Genomic DNA, 18,901 nt, shown 5'->3' on the forward strand with positions numbered 1-18,901 from the left:
GTAAAAAATGGCACATCAAGTGCCAATCTAATCAAGCTCCCCCGGGGAGCAGCCGGGGAAGCTCAGGGGGAAGTCGGGGGCGACTTGTCCTAAGGACAAGTCGCCCTAGTGTATGGGGGCCTTAAGGCTCCCCATCCCTGATGTAAGGAAAGTGCTGCTGAGGTACTTGTATCACACGTGATTGGTGCCAGGCAGTACCACCACCAGGGGGGACTCTGAAGTCCTGGAACCTGACAGAGAAGGGGGCCCAGACCAGGCCCTACAGCTAATAACTTGAAATACCTTTTTACCAGCTCTATAGGTGCCCATACACTAGTAAGATTTATCTTCAGATCTGGTTGGAACAAAAACATGGTTATGGATGAGTGACAGTTTGTCAGGTTTCCAGCATTTCCAAGCAAATGGTCAACTGTCATTTGCTCTCATCCATAACCAGGTTTTTGCTCCAACCAGCCAGATCTGCAGATAAATCTGAGTGTGTATGGCCACCTTTACTGTGCCCCTGCTATCTGTCCCCAAGGTGTTTGCAGTGGATGCAGACTACACATCCTAGCAGCCCCCTGTCCAGGTCCAAAGCAGACCAGACTAAACTATGCCTAAAGCATAGTTACCTCCCCTCCTGCATTCTGCAGGAGACTTCCTGAAATAACAGCAATCTCCCTCTCTCCCTCATTAGTCTAGCAAGCGGAAGCAGTGGCACTAGAAGAGCTGGCAGCGGGACCCAAAGACCTGGCAGTGACAGAAGAAAGAGACTGGGGACCAGAGAGTGCTCTAGGGAGTTGGAAGCAAAAAAGCTAACAAAGCTCACCGCTGCAGCCTCTCCCAGCACCCCCGGGTAAGTGGCCATGGGCGGCCACCACCTATCTATAACCCCCTAGACCACCAGATGTTTGGGCACTAGGCCCGTGGGCACTTCAGTTGGGCCTTCTCGGCCTGTAGCCATTTACTTGGCATTTAGGCCCGAGGCCCAGTATCCGGGTGCTAGACCCAAGGGCTTAATTTAGTCAGGCTTAGGCCTGTTCCTCAATTCAGGCCCCGGTGCCCTCACTCCAAGCCTCCTGCCTGTGTCCTTACTGCAGGCCATTTTAGGGCCTGTACTCTCCATTGAGGCCTCTTAAGTCCTGGCAGCCATTTTTTGCCATTTCTTTGCCTGATAGCCATTTTAGGCCTCTTCAGCCCTGACAAGCCTCTTTCAGCCTCTCCTGAAGGGTCCTGCCATGGAACAGTGGGATTTGCGGCACTCTTCCCGGGGCCAGGATTGAGTAAGGAAAAGGGAATGGCTCTTCCCTACATATCACCATGAACGGATGCTCATGGACAAGGCCGGACCTAGGTAAAGGGAAGGATGAGGAATTGGTAAGTAGACTCACACCATACACGCGTACTCTGTCACCCCATGTTAATTTTGGTATGTTTGATGTTACTAGTGATGATTAGATGTATTAGTTTCTGAAGTTTTAGTTACATAGCATTTTGGTGTAATATTGTTTAGGCGAGTGCAGGTTAGTCAGCACCGTGTTAGAGAAGTTAGTAGGACAGGGAGGTTGTGTTTTCCCCTAATGGGTGCGGATGAGCACCCGTCAAGGTGACAAGAACTCTGGTGTGAGTTTTTTTGTCTCCCCCCCCACCCCCCCCCCCCCTTGAAAGTCAGCTTGGGGACTGTTCATGGACATATGAGTCCCCTAATCAAGCATCTCAGCATGTGAGTGCTACATAGGTGAAACTGGGTGGCTGAGGCTCTGGCCGATGATGACCAATAACCCAGCCAGTGAAGGTCGTGATCACCCATAATTCCGCCCACACTCAACCCTTTGAAGGTAGAACCTTGTTAATTCCCATTTTGTTCCTGTCAGCACGGTCGAGGAATACCTGGAGGGGAACCCATTTCTGTAAGGATAGTCCATCGCTGTACAGTGCCGAGACCATAAAGGGTGAGTACAAGCTTAAAGGCCTCCTTTGCACCCATCAAACTTTCATTTTTTATGGCAGCCCTGATGCCAGGTGGCTGGTTAGCTCCAATGGGTTAGACCAGGGGTCCGCAATATATTTTGTTCTAGGAACCCATCAGACAATAAAAATAATGACAGGACCCCAGCAAGTTACTGCAGAAGGTCATCACATTGGATTCAGTATGAAATCCCGGCGGTCGGGATCCCATCGTTCAAAATCCCGATGCTGGAATCCCGACCGCCGAAATCCCGACAAGGGGGGGACGTGGATCGCTCCCCCTTGCGGGCTCTCTGCGCTCGCCACGCAGCGGGCCCGGTGCCTCGCTACGCTCGGTACGCTAATTTATTCTCCCTCCAGGGGTGTCGTGGACACCCACGGAGGGAGAAAGTGTTGGGATTTCGGCGGTTGGGTTTCCGGCGTCGGGATTCTGAACGCCGGGATCCCGACTGCATCCCATCACATTACATAGGTAGTCAGCAGACAGCACATACATGGCAGCATTGTGGAGGCACAGAGTGATGGGAGGAGTCTGATATACCATAACCCATCACATCACACGTGTAGTCAGCAGACAGCACATACATAGCAGCATTGTGGGGGCACAGAGTGATGGGAGGAGTCTAATATACCATAATCCATCACATCACACGTGTAGTCAGCAGATGGCACATACATGGCAGCATTGTGGAGGCACAGAGTGATGGGAGGAGTCTAATATACCATAACCCATCACATCACATGTGTAGTCAGCAGACAGCACATACATGGCAGCATTGTAGAGGCACAGAGTGATGGGAGGAGTCTAATATACCATAATCCATCACATCACACGTGTAGTCAGCAGATGGCACATACATGGCAGCATTGTGGAGGCACAGAGTGATGGGAGGAGTCTAATATACCATAACCCATCACATCACATGTGTAGTCAGCAGACAGCACATACATGGCAGCATTGTAGAGGCACAGAGTGATGGGAGGAGTCTGATATACCATAACCCATCACATCACATGTGTAGTCAGCAGACAGCACATACATGGCAGCATTGTGGAGGCACAGAGTGATGGGAGGAGTCTAAGATAACAGACAATTCTATTGTTTTTTTAGACTCCTTGAATCACTGACTGAGATTAGAAAAGTCATCAGCCTGATGGTGAGCAACATGGAATCATGACCCCATGCTGAGAAGGTCGGGACCCACTTTGGGGTCAGAACCCACAGTTGGAGAACCACTGGGATAGAGCATGAGGGGCTCCTCTGTATCCAGGACAGCTTATAATAGATTGCAATAGTCCAAATGGACGGCTGCTGAGGTTCCATCGTGGAGGCATTGCAGATGCGAAGGAAAACCTGATCTCCCGGGAAGGAGTTCCAGTTACTGTCTTTTGGTTTCGTGTCCTTTTTCTCCATGATCTGGTAGAATTCCCACTGATTGTACACTATTGATAAATACCCCATATAGTGCTATATTCACCCTATGACTGACTGCTTGTTGCCCCTATATATTGTGGGTATGGATAATTGGACAGACAGTAACTAGGTCGACAAGCATTAGGTCAACACCACTAGGTCGACATGCATGAAGGTTGGCATGCAGGAAGGTCATCATGACTGAAGGTTGACATGGGTTAGGTCAACAGGGTCATTGGTTCAACATGCATTAGACATGGGGAAGGTCGACATGGAATTTTACACTTTCTTTGTCCCGAATGTTGACACAGTCAACATGGACACTGAATTGTAGCACTGTGTCCCCTTGCATGGCTCTCTGTGCTTGCCATGCTTCGGCCACGCTTGTCGGCTCAAAAAAAGTGAAAAAACCCATGTCAACATTCATGCATATCGACCTAATGACCGCATCCCTATATTGTCCCCAATACACTGCTAATGTAATCAAACAGCTTCTTAATCATGATTTAAATAATCAACATATCCTCTGTTTCTTTAACCAGGAGAAAAGATCATCAGTGAGCAATGGTATCAAAAAGACACACACCCCAGTTGTTGGTCAGGATGGTGTCTGTTTCTCCATAAGGAGGAACAGGTAAGGATCAACCTCACTGATGATACCACTAGGTGGCGTCACGCTGGGGCCAGACATTTGGACATGTTTATTACCATTATGGAGACTCTGTGTGACCTGTTACCTGTATCATGATAAATGTCTCTGAGGTCAGCATCAGCATGCTGCATGTCAGTATTCAATCATGTGAGCCTTTTTATGTCAACATGATGATGATATCAACCAAATATACAAAACCCATTGTTGACATGAGAGGAGGGCCGGATTAACAATGGGCCGGATGGAGCTGCAGCTCCAGGTCCACCATTGACAATAGGTCCACAGTGTCCTGCTATGCAGCCAATATTGACAGTCAGCATTGCAGGCCCACCATGGGTCCCTTGGGACTTGTGGATGGGGCCCAGAATCCGACCCTGGTACGCGGAAGCTGTCACACGCACTCCTAGAGCTGGAGGAAGAAAGCCGCCATCAACACCTTCCTCTGCTCAGTCTGCTGGTCAATACTCAATTAGGGACGGTCCTTGATCATCGATGATTTGAAATAATTTATGGTTTATGGCCGATGTTGAATACTTTTGCCATCAATGGGGGAGAACCAGATGGTTTCCCTACATCGATGGCACAGCAAAACCAATGTAGTGATGCTGTGTGGGCTGGTAGTGGTGTAGTGTGGGCTGGAATTGGTGCAGTGTGTGCTGGTAGTGGTGCCGTGTGTGCTGATGTAATGTCAGTGATAGTGGTGCAGTGTGTGCTGGTAGTGGTGCAGTGTGTGCTGGTAGTGGTGCAGTGTGTGCTGGTAGTGATGTAGTGTGTGTGTTGGTAGTGGTGCAGTGTGTGCTGGTAGTGATGCAGTGTGTGCTGGTAGTGGTGCAGTGTGTGTTGGTAGTGGTGCAGTGTGTGCTGGTAGTGATGCAGTGTGTGCTGGTAGTGGTGCAGTGTGTGTTGGTAGTGGTGCAGTGTGTGCTGGTAGTGATTCAGTGTGTGCTGGTAGTGATGCTGTGTGTGTTGGTAGTGGTGCAGTGTGTGCTGGTAGTGATGCAGTGTGTGCTGGTAGTGATGCTGTGTCTGTTGGTATTGGTGCAGTGTGTGCTGGTAGTGATGCAGTGTGTGTTGGTAGTGGTGCAGTGTGTGCTGGTAGTGATGCAGTGTGTGCTGGTAGTGGGGCAGTGTGTGCTGATAGTGGGGCAGTGTGTTTGCTGGTAGTGGTGCAGTGTGTGCTGGTAGTGGGGCAGTGTGTGCTGGTAGTGGGGCAGTGTGTGCTGGTAGTGGTGCAGTGTGTGCTGATGTAATGTCAGTGACAGTGGTGCAGTGTGTGCTGGTAGTGATGCATTGTGTGTTGGTAGTGGTGCAGTGTGTGCTGGTAGTGATGCAGTGTGTGCTGGTAGTGATGCAGTATGTGCTGGTAGTGATGCTGTGTGTTGGTAGTGGTGCAGTGTGTGCTGGTAGTGATGCAGTGTGTGCTGGTAGTGATGCATTGTGTGTTGGTAGTGGTGCAGTGTGTGCTGGTCGTGATGCAGTATGTGCTGGTCGTGATGCAGTGTGTGCTGGTAGTGGTGCAGTGTGTGCTGGTAGTGGTGCCGTGTGTGCTGATGTAATGTCAGTGATAGTGGTGCAGTGTGTGCTGGTAGTGGTGCAGTGTGTGCTGGTAGTGGTGCAGTGTGTGCTGGTAGTGATGTAGTGTGTGTTGGTAGTGGTGCAGTGTGTGCTGGTAGTGATGCAGTGTGTGCTGGTAGTGATGCAGTGTGTGTTGGTAGTGATGCAGTGTGTGCTGGTAGTGGTGCAGTGTGTGTTGGTAGTGGTGCAGTGTGTGCTGGTAGTGATGCAGTGTGTGCTGGTAGTGATGCTGTGTGTGTTGGTAGTGGTGCAGTGTGTGCTGGTAGTGATGCAGTGTGTGCTGGTAGTGGGGCAGTGTGTGCTGATAGTGGGGCAGTGTGTTTGCTGGTAGTGGTGCAGTGTGTGCTGGTAGTGGGGCAGTGTGTGCTGGTAGTGGGGCAGTGTGTGCTGGTAGTGGTGCAGTGTGTGCTGATGTAATGTCAGTGACAGTGGTGCAGTGTGTGCTGGTAGTGATGCATTGTGTGTTGGTAGTGGTGCAGTGTGTGCTGGTAGTGATGCAGTGTGTGCTGGTAGTGATGCAGTATGTGCTGGTAGTGATGCTGTGTGTTGGTAGTGGTGCAGTGTGTGCTGGTAGTGATGCAGTGTGTGCTGGTAGTGATGCATTGTGTGTTGGTAGTGGTGCAGTGTGTGCTGGTCGTGATGCAGTATGTGCTGGTCGTGATGCAGTGTGTGCTGGTAGTGGTGCAGTGTGTGCTGGTAGTGGTGCAGTGTGTGCTGGTAGTGGTGCCGTGTGTGCTGATGTAATGTCAGTGATAGTGGTGCAGTGTGTGCTGGTAGTGGTGCAGTGTGTGCTGGTAGTGGTGCAGTGTGTGCTGGTAGTGATGTAGTGTGTGTTGGTAGTGGTGCAGTGTGTGCTGGTAGTGATGCAGTGTGTGCTGGTAGTGATGCAGTGTGTGCTGGTAGTGGTGCAGTGTGTGTTGGTAGTGGTGCAGTGTGTGCTGGTAGTGATGCAGTGTGTGCTGGTAGTGGTGCAATGTGTGTTGGTAGTGGTGCAGTGTGTGCTGGTAGTGATGCAGTGTGTGCTGGTAGTGATGCTGTGTGTGTTGGTAGTGGTGCAGTGTGTGCTGGTAGTGATGCAGTATGTGCTGGTAGTGGGGCAGTGTGTGCTGATAGTGGGGCAGTGTGTTTGCTGGTAGTGGTGCAGTGTGTGCTGGTAGTGGGGCAGTGTGTGCTGGTAGTGGGGCAGTGTGTGCTGGTAGTGGTGCAGTGTGTACTGATGTAATGTCAGTGACAGTGGTGCAGTGTGTGCTGGTAGTGATGCATTGTGTGTTGGTAGTGGTGCAGTGTGTGCTGGTAGTGATGCAGTGTGTGCTGGTAGTGATGCAGTATGTGCTGGTAGTGATGCTGTGTGTTGGTAGTGGTGCAGTGTGTGCTGGTAGTGATGCAGTGTGTGCTGGTAGTGATGCATTGTGTGTTGGTAGTGGTGCAGTGTGTGCTGGTCGTGGTGCAGTATGTGCTGGTAGTGATGCAGTGTGTGCTGGTAGTGATGTAATGTTAGTGACAGTGATGGCAATGTGGGCTGACATTGAAATGTTGGTGACGGCAGTGTCTGCTGGTAATGTGCGATGGGTGGGTATGGATCATTGCACAGACAGCAACTAGGTCGAGAAGCATTAGGTCAACACCACTAGGTTGACATGCATTAAGGTTGACATGGGTTAGGTCGACAGGTCATTAGGTCGACACAAGCATTAGGTTGACATGGGGCTTTTCCCTTTTTTTGTCCCGAACAGTCGACATGGACACTGAAATGTAGCACCACGTCCCCATGCTTGGCACACTATTCTATTCTCCCACCATGCCCTAGTGGATGGTAGGACATGAAATACCACGTCAGCTCAACAAAAAAAGTCCTGTTGACTGTCGACTTTCCCCATGTCGACATAATGACATGTCAACTTTTCTGCATGTTGACTTTCAGTTGTGTCGACCTAGTGATCATATCCCCGATGGGTGGGGATGACATGTACCCGTGTTAGCAGAATGGCAGTCCAATCACTTAGGGAGGCGAGCTCCCTGCACTGCCACTCGGAGTCTGCGCAAGAAGGAGTAACGGGGAACAGAATGCAGTAACAGCACTGCTTAATCATGATTTACATAATCATCATATCCTCTGTTTTTATAACAAGGAGAACATATCATCAGTGAGCGACAGTGTCAGAATGACACACACCCCGGTTGTCAGTCAGGATGGTGCTGGGGATCAGAATAATCACATACTCAGCCTCCCCCATTCATCATGTCTGTTTCTCCATAAGGAGGAACAGGTAAGGATCAACCTCACTGATGATACCACTAGATGGCGTCATGCTTGGACCAGACATTTGGACATGTTTATTACCATTATGGAGACTCTGTGTGACCTGTTACCTGTATCATGATAAATGTCTCTGAGGTCAGCATCAGCACTCTGCCTGTCAGTATTCAATCATGTGAGCCTTTTTATGTCAACACGATGATGATATCAACCAAATATACCAAACCCATTTTTGACATCAGAGCAGGGCCGGATTAACAATGGGCCGGATGGAGCTGCAGCTCCAGGCCCACCATTGACAATAGGTCCACAGTGTCCTGCTATGCAGCCAGTGTTGACAGGCAGCATTGCAGGCCCACCACGGGTCCCTTGGGACTTGTGGATGGGGCCCCGAATCCGACCCTGGTACACGGAAGCTGTCACACGCACTCCTAGAGCTGGAGGAAGAAAGCCACCATCAACACCTTCCTCTGCTCAGTCTGCTGGTCAATACTCAATTAGGGACGGTCCTTGACCATCGATGATTTGAAATAATTTATGGTTTATGGCCGATGTTGAATACTTTTGCCATCAATGGGGGAGAACCAGATGGTTTCCCTCCATCGATGGCACAGCAAAACCAATGTAGTGATGCTGTGTGGGCTGGTAGTGGTGTAGTGTGGGCTGGTAGTGGTGCAGTGTGTGCTGGTAGTTGTGCAGTGTGTGCTGATGTAATGTCAGTGATAGTGGTGCAGTGTGTGCTGGTAGTGGTGCAGTGTGTGCTGGTAGTGATGCAGTGTGTGCTGGTAGTGGTGCAGTGTGTGCTGGTAGTGATGCAGTGTGTGTTGGTAGTGGTGCAGTGTGTGCTGGTAGTGATGCAGTATGTGCTGGTAGTGATGCTGTGTGTGTTGGTAGTGGTGCAGTGTGTGCTGGTAGTGATGCAGTGTGTGCTGGTAGTGGGGCAGTGTGTGCTGATAGTGGGGCAGTGTGTTTGCTGATAGTGGTGCAGTGTGTGCTGGTAGTGGGGCAGTGTGTGCTGGTAGTGGGGCAGTGTGTGCTGGTAGTGGTGCAGTGTGTGCTGATGTAATGTCAGTGATAGTGGTGCAGTGTGTGCCGGTAGTGATGCATTGTGTGTTGGTAGTGGTGCAGTGTGTGCTGGTAGTGATGCAGTGTGTGCTGGTAGTGATGCAGTACGTGCTGAAAGTGATGCTGTGTGTTGGTAGTGGTGCAGTGTGTGCTGGTAGTGATGCAGTGTGTGCTGGTAGTGGTGCAGTGTGTGCTGGTAGTGATGCAGTGTGTGTTGGTAGTGGTGCAGTGTGTGCTGGTAGTGATGCAGTGTGTGCTGGTAGTGATGCTGTGTGTGTTGGTAGTGGTGCAGTGTGTGCTGGTAGTGGGGCAGTGTGTGCTGATAGTGGGGCAGTGTGTTTGCTGGTAGTGGTGCAGTGTGTGCTGGTAGTGGGGCAGTGTGTGCTGGTAGTGGGGCAGTGTGTGCTGGTAGTGGTGCAGTGTGTGCTGATGTAATGTCAGTGATAGTGGTGCAGTGTGTGCTGGTAGTGATGCATTGTGTGTTGGTAGTGGTGCAGTGTGTGCTGGTAGTGATGCAGTGTGTGCTGGTAGTAATGCAGTATGTGCTGGTAGTGATGCTGTGTGTTGGTAGTGGGGCAGTGTGTGCTGGTAGTGATGCATTGTGTGTTGGTAGTGGTGCAGTGTGTGCTGGTAGTGATGCAGTGTGTGCTGGTAGTGATGCAGTATGTGCTGGTAGTGATGCTGTGTGTTGGTAGTGATGCAGTGTGTGCTGGTAGTGATGCAGTGTGTGCTGGTAGTGATGCATTGTGTGTTGGTAGTGGTGCAGTGTGTGCTGGTTGTGATGCAGTATGTGCTGGTCGTGATGCAGTGTGTGTTGGTAGTGGTGCAGTGTGTGCTGGTAGTGGGGCAGTGTGTGCTGATAGTGGGGCAGTGTGTTTGCTGGTAGTGGTGCAGTGTGTGCTGGTAGTGGGGCAGTGTGTGCTGGTAGTGGTGCAGTGTGTGCTGGTAGTGATGCAGTGTGTGCTGGTAGTAATGCAGTATGTGCTGGTAGTGATGCTGTGTGTTGGTAGTGGGGCAGTGTGTGCTGGTAGTGATGCATTGTGTGTTGGTAGTGGTGCAGTGTGTGCTGGTAGTGATGCAGTGTGTGCTGGTAGTGATGCAGTATGTGCTGGTAGTGATGCTGTGTGTTGGTAGTGATGCAGTGTGTGCTGGTAGTGATGCAGTGTGTGCTGGTAGTGGTGCAGTGTGTGTTGGTAGTGGTGCAGTGTGTGCTGGTTGTGATGCAGTATGTGCTGGTCGTGATGCAGTGTGTGCTGGTAGTGGTGCAGTGTGTGCTGGTAGTGATGTAATGTTAGTGACAGTGATGGCAATGTGGGCTGACATTGAAATGTTGGTGACGGCAGTGTCTGCTGGTAATGTGCGATGGGTGGGTATGGATCATTGCACAGACAGCAACTAGGTCGAGAAGCATTAGGTCAACACCACTAGGTTGACATGCATTAAGGTTGACATGGGTTAGGTCGACAGGTCATTAGGTCGACACAAGCATTAGGTTGACATGGGGCTTTTCCCTTTTTTTGTCCCGAACAGTCGACATGGACACTGAAATGTAGCACCACGTCCCCATACTCGGCACAGTATTCTATTCTCCCACCATGCCCTAGTGGATGGTAGGACATGAAATACCACGTCGGCTCAAAAAAAAAGTCCTGTTGACTGTCGACTTTCCCCATGTCGACATAATGACCTGTCAACCTAACCCATGTCAACTTTTCTGCATGTTGACCTTCAGTCGTGTCGACCTAGTGATCGTATCCCCGATGGGTGGGGATGACATGTACCCGTGTTAGCAGAATGGCAGTCCATGCACTTAGGGAGGCGAGCTCCCTGCACTGCCACTCAGAGTCTGCGCAAGAAGGAGTAACGGGGAACAGAATGCAGTAACAGCACTGCTTAATCATGACTTACATAATCAACATATCCTCTGTTTTTATAACAAGGAGAACATATCATCAGTGAGCGACAGTGTCAGAATGACACACACCCCGGTCGTCGGTCAGGATGGTGCTGGGGATCAGAATAATCACATACTCAGCCTCCCCCATTCATCATGTCTGTTTCTCCATAAGGAGGAACAGGTAAGGATCAACCTCACTGATGATACCGCTAGATGGCGTCACGCTGGGGTCAGACATTTGGACATGTTTATTACCATTGTGGAGACTCTATGTGACCCGTTACCTGTATCATGATAAATGTCTCTGGGGTCAGCATCAACATGCTGCATGTCAGTATTCAATCACGTGAGCCTTTTTATGCCAACATGATGATTATAACCGAATTATATACCAAACCCATTTTTGACATGAGAGCAGGGCCGGAGTAACAATGGTCCGGATGGAGCTGCTGCTCCAGGCCCACCATTGACAATAGGTCCATCCCTATACTCAATTAGAAGCATTTTCCTCCAGGCACCAGCAGGGGGAGCTGAGAGGATCAGCTTCTCCTTAGTGTGCTGCTGCAGACAGTCCGTTTTTCATGTGCTAGGCAGCTCCTCTGGTCTGGTACAACAATACTACAGGGCAGGCAGCGAGGGGGCTGAACCATGCTCGGTCCCTGCCTCAGACGCTGAGAATTATGCTTAGCTGCTCTGCCAGAGTTCAGACAGGTGAGTCACTGTTTCTGTACAGAGGGAGGGGGGGGGGGGGTTACTGTGCAAGCTGACAGTGACTGTTATATGGTGCAGTGTGTGCTGATTGCCTTATTACAGCGGTTCTCAAACTGTGGGTCCTGATCCCAAAGTGGGTCTCCACCTTCTCACCTTGGAGTCGCGACTCCATGTTACTGACCATCAGGCTGATGACTTCTCTATACTCAATCAGTGATTCAAGGAGTCTGAAATGTCTGTTATTGTAGACTCCTCCTATCACTCTTTGCCTCTACAATGCTGCCATGTGTGTGCTGTCTGCTGACTACACGTGTGATGTAATGGGTTATGGTATATTAGACTCCTTCCATCACTCTGTGCCTCTACAATGCTGCCATGTATGTGCTGTCTGCTGACTACACGTGTGATGTAATGGGTTATGGTATATTAGACTCCTCCCATCACTCTGTGCCTCTACAATGCTGCCATGTATGTGCTGTCTGCTGACTACACGTGTGATGTGATGGGTTATGGTATATTAGACTCCTCCCATCACTCTGTGCCTCTACAATGCTGCCATGTATGTGCTGTCTGCTGACTACACATGTGATGGGCTATGGTATATTAGACTCCTCCCATCACTCTGTGCCTCCACAATGCTGCCATGTATGTGCTGTCTGCTGACTACACATGTGATGTGATGGGTTATGGTATATTAGACTCCTCCCATCACTCTGTGCCTCTACAATGCTGCCATGTATGTGCTGCCTGCTGACTACACGTGTGATGTGATGGGTTATGGTATATTAGACTCCTCCCATCACTCTTTGCCTCTACAATGCTGCCATGTGTGTGCTGTCTGCTGACTACACGTGTGATGTAATGGGTTATGGTATATTAGACTCCTCCCATCACTCTGTGCCTCTACAATGCTGCCATGTATGTGCTGTCTGCTGACTACAGGTGTGATGGTTTATGGCACGGGTGTCAAACAAAGGCCCGCGGGCCAAATCTGGCCCGACAGACCTCGTCATGTGGCCCGCGCAGCCGCCGCCAGCCTTCACGTTTTATTCTCTTTTTTTTAGATCTTTTTTGAGAGTTTTTTTTGCACTGCCGGCGGCCATGTTCCTGTGGTCTTTTAAGATGTCTGCAGCCACAGGTACATGGCCGCCGGCCTCCACGGCTACGTGGAGGAGGGCCCGGCAGCCTGTTCCCTCTTATCGAGGCAGTGGCAGACGCTGGGTGGGGACGTCATGACGATGACGCCTCCCACCCACGCGTCTGCAGAGAGGAAGGAAGGCAGGCCGAGTCGGGGGGCCGCAGCAGGACAGGCCGCGGCGCAGAGAGTGGAATTTAAATTACTGGAGCCGCAACAGCAGCAGTAAAGGAGCCTGAGGGATAAAATACAGTAAGTTACATAAAAAACAATATATCTGGTGGTGGTGTCATGGCATTACTTTTATATTATACAGGGGGAGCAGCCTGTGGTGTCATTATTATTGTATAGGGGGAGCAGCCTGTGGTGTCATGGCATTACTTTTATATTATACAAGGGGAGCAGCCTGTGGTGTCATTATTATTGTACAGGGGAAGCAGTCTGTGGTGTCATGGCATTATGCCATGACACCACAGGCTGCTCCCCCTGTATAATAATAATGCCATGACACCACAGGCTGCTCCCCCTGTATAATATAAAAGTAATGCCATGACACCACAGGCTGCTCCCTCTGTATAATAATAATAATAATAATAATAATAATAATGCAATGACACCACAGGCTGCTCCCCCTGTATAATAATTTGTGTCATGGCATTACTATTGTTATATTATACAGCGGGAGCAGCCTGTGGTGTCATTGCATTATTATTATTATACAGCGGGAGCAGCCTGTGGTGTCATTGAATTATTATTATACAGCGGCCCTTTGAGGGTGACCAAACTGCTGATGCGGCCCCCGATGAATTTGAGTTTGACACCCCTGGTTTATGGAATATTAGACTCCTCCCATCACTCTGTGCCTCCACAATGCTGCCATGTATGTGCTGTCTGCTGACTACACATGTGATGTGATGGGTTATGGTCTGTTAGACTCCTCCCATCACTCTGTGCCTCCACAATGCTGCCATGTATGTGCCGTCTGCTGACTACACATGTGATGTGATGGGTTATGGTATATTAGACTTCTCCGATCACTCTGTGCCTCCACAATGCTGCCATGTATGTGCCGTCTGCTGACTACACATGTGATGTGATGGGTTATGGTATATTAGACTTCTCCGATCACTCTGTGCCTCCTCAATGCTGCCATGTATGTGCTGTCTGCTGACTACACATGTGATGTGATGGGTTATGGTATATTAGACTTCTCCGATCACTCTGTGCCTCCACAATGCTGCCATGTATGTGCTGTCTGCTGACTACACATGTGATGTGATGGGTTATGGTATATTAGACTTCTCCGATCACTCTGTGCCTCCTCAATGCTGCCATGTATGTGCTGTCTGCTGACTACACATGTGATGTGATGGGTTATGGTATATTAGACTTCTCCGATCACTCTGTGCCTCCACAATGCTGCCATGTATGTGCCGTCTGCTGACTACACATGTGATGTGATGGGTTATGGTATATTAGACTTCTCCGATCACTCTGCGCCTCCTCAATGCTGCCATGTATGTGCTGTCTGCTGACTACACATGTGATGTGATGGGTTATGGTATATTAGACTTCTCCGATCACTCTGTGCCTCCTCAATGCTGCCATGTATGTGCTGTCTGCTGACTACACATGTGATGTGATGGGTTATGGTATATTAGACTCCTCACATCACTCTGTGCCTCCACAATGCTGCCATGTATGTGCTGTCTGCTGACTACACATGTGATGTGATGGGTTATGGTATATTAGACTTCTCCGATCACTCTGTGCCTCCTCAATGCTGCCATGTATGTGCTGTCTGCTGACTACACATGTGATGTGATGGGTTATGGTATATTAGACTCCTCACATCACTCTGTGCCTCCACAATGCTGCCATGTATGTGCCGTCTGCTGACTACACATGTGATGTGATGGGTTATGGTATATTAGACTTCTCCGATCACTCTGTGCCTCCACAATGCTGCCATGTATGTGCTGTCTGCTGACTACATGTGTGATGTGATGGGTTATGGTATATTAGACTTCTCCGATCACTCTGTGCCTCCTCAATGCTGCCATGTATGTGCTGTCTGCTGACTACACATGTGATGTGATGGGTTATGGTATATTAGACTTCTCCGATCACTCTGTGCCTCCACAATGCTGCCATGTATGTGCTGTCTGCTGACTACACATGTGATGTGATGGGTTATGGTATATTAGACTTCTCCGATCACTCTGTGCCTCCTCAATGCTGCCATGTATGTGCTGTCTGCTGACTACACATGTGATGTGATGGGTTATGGTATATTAGACTCCTCACATCACTCTGTGCCTCCACAATGCTGCCATGTATGTGCCGTCTGCTGACTACACATGTGATGTGATGGGTTATGGTATATTAGACTTCTCCGATCACTCTGCGCCTCCTCAATGCTGCCATGTATGTGCTGTCTGCTGACTACACATGTGATGTGATGGGTTATGGTATATTAGACTTCTCCGATCACTCTGTGCCTCCTCAATGCTGCCATGTATGTGCTGTCTGCTGACTACACATGTGATGTGATGGGTTATGGTATATTAGACTCCTCACATCACTCTGTGCCTCCACAATGCTGCCATGTATGTGCTGTCTGCTGACTACACATGTGATGTGATGGGTTATGGTATATTAGACTTCTCCGATCACTCTGTGCCTCCTCAATGCTGCCATGTATGTGCTGTCTGCTGACTACACATGTGATGTGATGGGTTATGGTATATTAGACTCCTCACATCACTCTGTGCCTCCACAATGCTGCCATGTATGTGCCGTCTGCTGACTACACATGTGATGTGATGGGTTATGGTATATTAGACTTCTCCGATCACTCTGTGCCTCCACAATGCTGCCATGTATGTGCTGTCTGCTGACTACATGTGTGATGTGATGGGTTATGGTATATTAGACTTCTCCGATCACTCTGTGCCTCCTCAATGCTGCCATGTATGTGCTGTCTGCTGACTACACATGTGATGTGATGGGTTATGGTATATTAGACTTCTCCGATCACTCTGTGCCTCCACAATGCTGCCATGTATGTGCTGTCTGCTGACTACACATGTGATGTGATGGGTTATGGTATATTAGACTTCTCCGATCACTCTGTGCCTCCTCAATGCTGCCATGTATGTGCTGTCTGCTGACTACACATGTGATGTGATGGGTTATGGTATATTAGACTCCTCACATCACTCTGTGCCTCCACAATGCTGCCATGTATGTGCCGTCTGCTGACTACACATGTGATGTGATGGGTTATGGTATATTAGACTTCTCCGATCACTCTGCGCCTCCTCAATGCTGCCATGTATGTGCTGTCTGCTGACTACACATGTGATGTGATGGGTTATGGTATATTAGACTTCTCCGATCACTCTGTGCCTCCTCAATGCTGCCATGTATGTGCTGTCTGCTGACTACACATGTGATGTGATGGGTTATGGTATATTAGACTCCTCACATCACTCTGTGTCTCCACAATGCTGCCATGTATGTGCTGTCTGCTGACTACACATGTGATGTGATGGGTTATGGTATATTAGACTTCTCCGATCACTCTGTGCCTCCTCAATGCTGCCATGTATGTGCTGTCTGCTGACTACACATGTGATGTGATGGGTTATGGTATATTAGACTCCTCACATCACTCTGTGCCTCCACAATGCTGCCATGTATGTGCCGTCTGCTGACTACACATGTGATGTGATGGGTTATGGTATATTAGACTTCTCCGATCACTCTGTGCCTCCACAATGCTGCCATGTATGTGCTGTCTGCTGACTACATGTGTGATGTGATGGGTTATGGTATATTAGACTTCTCCGATCACTCTGTGCCTCCTCAATGCTGCCATGTATGTGCTGTCTGCTGACTACACATGTGATGTGATGGGTTATGGTATATTAGACTTCTCCGATCACTCTGTGCCTCCACAATGCTGCCATGTATGTGCCGTCTGCTGACTACACATGTGATGTGATGGGTTATGGTATATTAGACTTCTCCGATCACTCTGTGCCTCCTCAATGCTGCCATGTATGTGCTGTCTGCTGACTACACATGTGATGTGATGGGTTATGGTATATTAGACTTCTCCGATCACTCTGTGCCTCCACAATGCTGCCATGTATGTGCCGTCTGCTGACTACACATGTGATGTGATGGGTTATGGTATATTAGACTTCTCCGATCACTCTGCGCCTCCTCAATGCTGCCATGTATGTGCTGTCTGCTGACTACACATGTGATGTGATGGGTTATGGTATATTAGACTTCTCCGATCACTCTGTGCCTCCTCAATGCTGCCATGTATGTGCTGTCTGCTGACTACACATGTGATGTGATGGGTTATGGTATATTAGACTCCTCACATCACTCTGTGCCTCCACAATGCTGCCATGTATGTGCTGTCTGCTGACTACACATGTGATGTGATGGGTTATGGTATATTAGACTTCTCCGATCACTCTGTGCCTCCTCAATGCTGCCATGTATGTGCTGTCTGCTGACTACACATGTGATGTGATGGGTTATGGTATATTAGACTCCTCACATCACTCTGTGCCTCCACAATGCTGCCATGTATGTGCCGTCTGCTGACTACACATGTGATGTGATGGGTTATGGTATATTAGACTTCTCCGATCACTCTGTGCCTCCACAATGCTGCCATGTATGTGCTGTCTGCTGACTACATGTGTGATGTGATGGGTTATGGTATATTAGACTTCTCCGATCACTCTGTGCCTCCTCAATGCTGCCATGTATGTGCTGTCTGCTGACTACACATGTGATGTGATGGGTTATGGTATATTAGACTTCTCCGATCACTCTGTGCCTCCACAATGCTGCCATGTATGTGCTGTCTGCTGACTACACATGTGATGTGATGGGTTATGGTATATTAGACTTCTCCGATCACTCTGTGCCTCCTCAATGCTGCCATGTATGTGCTGTCTGCTGACTACACATGTGATGTGATGGGTTATGGTATATTAGACTCCTCACATCACTCTGTGCCTCCACAATGCTGCCATGTATGTGCCGTCTGCTGACTACACATGTGATGTGATGGGTTATGGTATATTAGACTTCTCCGATCACTCTGCGCCTCCTCAATGCTGCCATGTATGTGCTGTCTGCTGACTACACATGTGATGTGATGGGTTATGGTATATTAGACTTCTCCGATCACTCTGTGCCTCCTCAATGCTGCCATGTATGTGCTGTCTGCTGACTACACATGTGATGTGATGGGTTATGGTATATTAGACTCCTCACATCACTCTGTGTCTCCACAATGCTGCCATGTATGTGCTGTCTGCTGACTACACATGTGATGTGATGGGTTATGGTATATTAGACTTCTCCGATCACTCTGTGCCTCCTCAATGCTGCCATGTATGTGCTGTCTGCTGACTACACATGTGATGTGATGGGTTATGGTATATTAGACTCCTCACATCACTCTGTGCCTCCACAATGCTGCCATGTATGTGCCGTCTGCTGACTACACATGTGATGTGATGGGTTATGGTATATTAGACTTCTCCGATCACTCTGTGCCTCCACAATGCTGCCATGTATGTGCTGTCTGCTGACTACATGTGTGATGTGATGGGTTATGGTATATTAGACTTCTCCGATCACTCTGTGCCTCCTCAATGCTGCCATGTATGTGCTGTCTGCTGACTACACATGTGATGTGATGGGTTATGGTATATTAGACTTCTCCGATCACTCTGTGCCTCCACAATGCTGCCATGTATGTGCCGTCTGCTGACTACACATGTGATGTGATGGGTTATGGTATATTAGACTTCTCCGATCACTCTGTGCCTCCTCAATGCTGCCATGTATGTGCTGTCTGCTGACTACACATGTGATGTGATGGGTTATGGTATATTAGACTTCTCCGATCACTCTGTGCCTCCACAATGCTGCCATGTATGTGCTGTCTGCTGACTACACATGTGATGTGATGGGTTATGGTATATTAGACTTCTCCGATCACTCTGTGCCTCCTCAATGCTGCCATGTATGTGCTGTCTGCTGACTACACATGTGATGTGATGGGTTATGATATATTAGACTCCTCACATCACTCTGTGCCTCCACAATGCTGCCATGTATGTGCCGTCTGCTGACTACACATGTGATGTGATGGGTTATGGTATATTAGACTTCTCCGATCACTCTGCGCCTCCACAATGCTGCAA

At 49.1% G+C, this 18,901-nt stretch overlaps 2 non-coding genes and 1 pseudogene across 2 annotated transcripts; all 3 read right to left on the minus strand.

The window, feature by feature from the left end:
- Positions 1–3,930: 3,930 nt before the first annotated feature.
- LOC146076837 (U8 small nucleolar RNA) lies at positions 3,931–4,018 on the minus strand (annotated as a pseudogene).
- Positions 4,019–7,744: 3,726 nt separating this feature from the next.
- Positions 7,745–7,878, minus strand: LOC146076830 (U8 small nucleolar RNA). The gene has a single exon (XR_014474224.1). It is a non-coding gene; the product is annotated as a U8 small nucleolar RNA (small nucleolar RNA).
- A 2,999-nt stretch (positions 7,879–10,877) lies between these two features.
- LOC146076832 (U8 small nucleolar RNA) lies at positions 10,878–11,011 on the minus strand. The gene has a single exon (XR_014474226.1). It is a non-coding gene; the product is annotated as a U8 small nucleolar RNA (small nucleolar RNA).
- Positions 11,012–18,901: the final 7,890 nt, after the last annotated feature.

The sequence above is a fragment of the Crinia signifera genome, chromosome 4, assembly GCF_055691185.1.
Source record: "Crinia signifera chromosome 4, ASM5569118v1, whole genome shotgun sequence".
Classification (NCBI taxonomy): domain Eukaryota; kingdom Metazoa; phylum Chordata; class Amphibia; order Anura; family Myobatrachidae; genus Crinia; species Crinia signifera.